The following is a 7015-nucleotide window of genomic DNA, read 5'->3' on the forward strand; positions in this document are numbered from 1 at the left end:
ATTCCTCTCCTCTCCTCTCCTCTCCTCCCCGATCTCTGCAACAGGTCCCCAGCCCTGCTGTCCCTGCTCTCTTGGCCCGGCTTCAAGCTAACCCCTCTCCCACACCACACCCCTTATATCTCAGTTTTGTATTTCCTAGTTTTTTATGTCTTTCAGTGTTGACCTTGCACTGCTTTCATGCACCACATGTGGCAGGCAGGCAGAAGGGGAGTTTGACGGTAAGTCTGGAGTGTTTTGTGGAGCTAGCCTAGCACTTAACTTCATGGTGGAAAAAGGAGTCAGCAAAATTCTTCAGGTCCTTGTTTCTCCCTCACCTACCTCCATGCCACCAATGAATGATTAGGTCACTGTTAATGGTTTTCTTCTTTCTTCTTCCTGGCATTATGTGTTTTGGGAACTTGTAGTTTATATAACTCAGATTTTGAGTCTTATTTTATTATTTTGTGCTGCAAATCCTGCTCTAAGGTAGCCCAGGTATGTGGTCTGTAACCATTAGAGTCCATAACAAGTTATCAGGAAAAAACTATAGGGCACCTGGCAGACCTCTGTAATATGAAGAAGAAAATTTGCATTTTCATCTTCTAGTAGTGTCCCAGTCCCACAAAATATCTAAGAAGTGCTTTCCCCATGGGGTGGAGGGAGAAATGTTTTTTTTACACAGATGAGTTGCTGTATAGCACTAAGTACTCAATACTGTATATGATGAGAGCAGTACAAGGTTTCTGCTAGTCATATTATTTCTTATGTTCACATATGTAAGTAATCTGCGTATATTAATGTACATGGAGTATATACATTAATTTGCATGTTTTAATGTACATACAGTATGTACTTCCAACTCCTTCAGGGAAATCTTCAAGGGATCTTCCAGAAGTTGGGAGTGTGCAAAACTCAGCACAGCCAGCCATGCTCACAGTGTATATTATTGTAGTGGGCCCTTAAGAGACTTTTTCTGAAGAAAGCTGCTTCTGTACAAGGTAAGGTGATTCAGAAACTGTACATTTAAGATGTCTTAAGGATGCTTTATATTACTACAGTGGCAAAAACCACGTATATGGGGCATATACTTGGAAAAACCATGCTCCATAGTAGCACAGCGTATAGGTTAAAAAATAAAACTACAGTGTGGGTCTATTACACATTCACATTAGAAACATTCATATAGTGTATCTTATCATAGTTAAAACCTTATTTTTCCTTTTTGGTCATATTAAATAACCGTTTTAATAAATCAGCCACTGAACTCCTTTTACATACGATAGATGGTATTTCTTGACAGCAGAGTAACGCAGTTTAACAGTTGTGCGTCGTATTATACATCTCTGCAAGCTGGAAATCTGGATGATAAATGGTGTGATAAACATTGGAGAGGTACCAAATTCCAATGAGATTACTATTGCCTCCATTATATAAAACTAAATGAGAAAAAACTATTTTACATCAACTTTTAAATTGACAGCTAAGGAAACAGTTAAAGGTGTTTGGATGGCAATCAGAATTTCTCTTTAATTATTTCACCACATCCTTTGCAACAGCCACTCTGATATTTCCTTTACAGAAATCGTTTTAAGATCATAGCTGGATATAGGATGCCCTGTTCACACTGAGAGTTGTTTCAGAAAAGTTGGTTAGTGGCTTCTTTTCCAGACATGCGCTCACACAGATCTCCGCCTATTAAAACAGTGTTGTCATTAATTTCCCCTCTTTCCAGAGGTGATGGCTTCGAGGGTCACAGTTGCAATTGCCTTTCTTCTCTTGGCAGTGGATCTGTAGATTTTTATATCAGTCTGGCTTGTTCAGTTTTTAGCCTGGAATAATTTTATTTTATTTTTTTTTTTTAATAAAGAGTAAATACTTGTTCATGAGAACCAGGGTCCAGCAGTGAGGTATTGTTACTTTAAGCAATGCTGACTTTTCCTGGAGGGTTTCAACACCAGGATGCTCATTGGCCACTAGACTAATTGCTTTACACTGCAAACGATGCCCAGGGGTGAAATAACACAAATACTGAGGCAAATTTTCCAACATGTGTTCTTTAAAATTCCCCACTGAGCTGGAAGAGTGACCTTTGGTGAACAAATGTTCTTTCACCTTCAGTGTTCAAAACTATTAATGTTTTAGTATGCTTACATGATTAATTCACAGGCTTTCTTTTCAACACAGTAATTTCTGGACTCTGCCTTTCTTGTGGCCTCAGATTTGGGGCAATTTGTTCTCTGTCAATGGTTTATTCAGCACAACTATGTTTGATTATACCTTTAATAGTTACTGAGTAAGAGTTGCACTTAGTTACCTTGGCTTTAGCCTTTCAAACAGGAAGACTTTATCCGTGTTATTCTATAAGGCTGATCTTTGCAGCTGAGACGGCTTGCCGAAGATTCTGTAGGCTGGGAAGATCCATTAGTAACATACTGAATTTCCCAGCAGTGTGGCTTTTTCATGGTTTTGCATGGTGATGAGTGATGAGTCCTTTCTGATATGAAGCTTTCTCTTACCTTGCAAATTTTAAAACCTGGTAAAGAGGAAAGCTGCAGAGGTTTTTTTTTTTGTTTGTTTGTTTGTTTTTTTTTAATCAATAGAAAATTAAATATGATAGGCATCCATGAGTCTGAGCTATAGGGGCAAAAGTCTTGCCTGATGGTCTTTAGGTCATGTAGTAGTCCTGATTCCTGCCCTCATTTAGCAGCATGCCTGTAATTTAAAGTCTGCCTTAGGTGACAACTACTTTCCAGTGTTGAACCATTTACTCTTTGTTAATTAACCCATCATCTACTGCCCAGTAACTACTGCGGCTGGAAGACAAGGAAACCATACCTGTATTTCTGCCTCCTATAACTTCTGAGTGACTCTAGACCCTCTGATAAAAGGTTTCCACTTGCTCAGATTTCATTAGAGACTTTGCTCAGAAGTTGTAAGATCTCTCTTTGAAGATCCTGAAACACAGCTCAGACAAATCACAATCTTGGCCAAGATATTTTCCTGGCTGACTTTTATGTTGCTAATAATTCAGTCTTATTCTTTGACCAAGACGGTGTTCTCTCTAAGGTTTATTTCTTGCACAATTCTGAATAATTCTTTTTTTTTTTTTTTTTTTTTTTTTTTTTTAGGTGTACTATCTTCACTCAGTGTGTATTAATGAGGAATCCTGTTCAGTCAGACTTCGACTTTACAGGTCCTTGCGTATTTCCCCCTAGTCCTCTTCTGTGTTTTACAGTACACTTGGAGTCTGGTAAATGTGATGTCATTTGCCTCTTACAAATGTAATGTATGTATCTCCTCCAGCCCCAAGTCAGTGATGACTGTGCCTGGTAGTGACTTGCTGTAATGCAGTGTCAGATGGAATTTAAAGTGTCTGCTCTCTGAGAAATTCTAAAAAAAAAAGCAAAAAAAAAAAAAGCATCTCTATTTTGGAACAAACCTTTAAAATGTCTCATGGATGGAACATTTCCTTCCACGTGTTTTCAAAACAAAATTGATGCTCGACCTCCAGACAGTACAAGGATCTTCAGCCCTGGCCCCAGGCATCCAGATACTTATTGTTGTGCAAACAGGAGATTAGGCTGCAAATCTCCCAGTCCCAATGTCTTCCCGAGTGGCGAAGTCCTGAATGCTGTGAGCTGTGCCTCTTGGGTCCTGGCTCTATGGCTGTGTGCAAGGTGGGCTGCTGGGCAAGCAGGCAAACTGGCAGGGAACCAGGCAGCTGCTTTCCTTCTAAGTATTTGACAAAATCAAAATGTACCGTGGGAGCGTGTTGCTTTCATGGAATTGGCATTTTTTCTAACGGAAAAAATTTAGTTTGGAAAATTTCTGTCCAACTCTAATTGTAATGTTTCTCTTCAGGCCACGGATTTTGACTTTTCCTATGGGAAATTATGGACAATGAGGCTATTATTAAAACAAGAAGAGATAAAACTTTGTATATGTATAGTACACTACTTATCAACCCAGTCCTTCTTAAGAATATGATGAAGAATACTTATCCATTCAAATTGCTTAGAATTTACTGAAAATAACACTTTATTGGAATCAGTATGAGTGTAAAATACATTCCTCCCCCCATTTAGGCACTTTTAATTATTCAGCAGTCATTTTTATCCTGATGGCTGTGTCTCACTCAGCATCCCTGCTCCAGAGAGGACAATACAAGCAAGGAAAAAAGCATCTTGTGGATCCAACAGGCTATTTTGAGATTTGGGATGCATATGGTGCGAGTAAGGAGAGGGAAACACAAATTCTCTTGACAGCTGTGTTCACTCGTCCTGCTTCCTCTCTGTACAGATGGTTCACAAATGCTGCAGCAGGATTAGGATGGGGTAGAGCCTGACCTGTTTAGTCTGCATTGATGGGTAGGGTGGAGTGTCATCTACTCCTGCAATAAAGCATTGGTAGATTTAGGAAACTTCACTGACATATGGAAAACGATATTTTCTGTTGGGAGTAGTTCAGCTTACATGAATCCCACTGCATGAAACGTTTTCTGGGGAGAAAAAATTTAAAATTGATGAGACATTCTGTTTTGAGACTTAAATCTGGCTTTTTAGGTCATTGTTTTTCTTTAAAGATGTAGCATAGAGGGGAAACATGGTTGAAGTTAAGAGAGAGGTGAACAATGCACATGTTTTTACTTACCTGTAAAATATTTTTCCCCAGATTTTTTCAGCTGTAAAGTTCTACCTTTCCTCCCTGAATAAAGAAGATAAAAACATCCAAATTCTAATGTTATTAGATGAGAAATAGGTTCTTTTTCCTGTGTCTGGTCAGCTGTACATTATTATGTCTTCTTCTGATGAAGTGTATCAGGAAAAGCCATGTGATTTAGGATTCTAGCTCCCTGATAAAACAGCTTTCACAGTAGGACAACTTTAGGATAAAACCTGAACAAGAAGTGGTACTTAAAGGTGCGTTTCAGAGCAACTCCTTCCCAAGAAGATGTTCTTTTTTGTACATTTGCTAATGAAATAAAAATGACAAAAATAATTATAAAATAAACAGAAAAAAAAAACAGCAGTGAGTGACCTACTAGTAAGCCATACCTGTTTTCTGTTCACTGATTTCATCTGCTTTTGTTTAGGAGTCACACAGCATATGTTTGAGAGAATGCAGGTGTGCTCCAGAAATCAAAAGCCACTCAGCTTTGAAGGGACGGAGGGATTTCTTTTTCTTCTCGTCCAGCAGTCCTCCTGGCTTGGAGGTAACCTGCATGTGCCTCTCCTTGCACCTGCACCCCCAGCATGGCTGCTGGGAGGGTCAGAGTCTGGGGAGAGCAGTGAAGTTGGGTCTCTGTGAGAGGTCTTGAGAGACCTCTTTCCTTCATGGTTTCAGGCTGTTATGTTAAAAAAAGACAGTGATTGACTCAGATGGCTGGGAAGAAGATTGTTAGGGGAAAAGGAAAAAAACAGCTTGCAAAATTTCAATTCACAAAAGAATTCAGATGAGTTCTGTACAGTACATGTGTTCAGAGGTTTAGACAAATAACGTAAAAAAGTGACTTTTACTTGCTACAACCCTCCATTTGAATAGACCTATGGGCCATCTAGACCCACTTTTTTTTCTAAAAAGCAATCAGTACCACACATAACTCAAGTAGTGCAGAATTCACACATGGATGATGCTGGAACATAACAGCATTACATGAAATATAATATACACTTCAGTAAATTCAGTCCTTGTATTTCCTTAACTCTATCCCCTCTGTGATCACTCCTTGCATAACACAGTTATAGATGCACGTGTGATCTTGTTTCTTGGTTAGTACAAGAGGAAACTCCTTTGTGAAAAAAGGTGCTATATTATGAAGAGATCTTGAAGACATGTCACCTCACTATCCAAGGTATTAGTTGAAATAAAGAGCATAGGGCTGCAATGCCAGTGAAAGTGCATTGATTATGCTGGGCTCTGAGGAAATGTGTGATGGAAAAGTCCCTGAGCAAACTGCTTCTTGGGGCTGTGCATGGGAATGGCCCCCGGGAGAGCCATCTCACGAGCGCTGCCTTGTAGAGTGGTTGGTGAGCATCTTGACTGGCACAGGACAGAGGCATGCCAGGTACCCTGGTTTGATGGCTTCACAGTGACAGTGATGAAGTTCCAGTGTCTGGGACTATTCCTGAGAACTGCTTTGTTTATTAATGTATTTTTTCAGTCTCTGCTTCCAAGTGGAGGAAGGACAATCATAATGCTAGAGCTTTATCCTGCTGAACCTTCTTTGCTTTACTTTGAATACGTTATTTCTTGTCACATCCATCAGGAAGTAGAGAAAATCTGGTTCTTTTCCTCTTCCCATCTGTCTGCTTTATATGTGAAGAATATTACCATGTCTCCCACTAACCTTCTTTAGACTGAACAACTTAGTTTTTTTCGTTCTTTCCTTGCAGGTCATGTTTTCTAGACCTCCACGTATTTTCACTGCTTCCCGCTTTTCCTGAACAGACATGTAACATTCTGCCCAGGAGAGCTTAGCTAAGTGTTGAGGACAATATTGATAAAAATAATTAATGTAGCATATGATTATCTTTCCCTTTCCATGCACGAAGTGAGTGGTAGAACTGTTATTGGTAACATTATCTAAACCTTGACTTGACTAGACAGGATATTCTCCTGATACTTGATCTCTCCTCTCTTAATGGAGGGATGCTTCTGCGCTCTGGAACTTGTACAGTTCACATTATAAATACAGTGTGACTCAAGTTTTGATGCTTATTTTTGCCCCAGCTTTTAATATATAACAAATATAGTATATAACAAATCAGCTTTATATAGAAGTATTTTATGTACTTAATGTTTTTAATTATTTTAGGTATAGTTTCAGGTTTCCTCTCACTGGTGTGAGAAGACATGCACGAAGAATGTCCCTAAGTTGTCATCTCAGCCAGGGTGCATTGAGCCCAGAGTCAATAGGGGAAATGAGCATGACCCCATGATTTGATATGTGAGGTAGACCTGGAGGGTTGTGGAAACAACACCTAGCTCTGGGACCTTCCTGAATTTTCTCATTCTGCATTCCAGGTGAGAAAAACGA

The sequence above is a fragment of the Athene cunicularia genome (assembly GCF_003259725.1).
Source record: "Athene cunicularia isolate RWA chromosome Z unlocalized genomic scaffold, athCun1 chrZ_part3, whole genome shotgun sequence".
Lineage (NCBI taxonomy): Eukaryota > Metazoa > Chordata > Aves > Strigiformes > Strigidae > Athene > Athene cunicularia.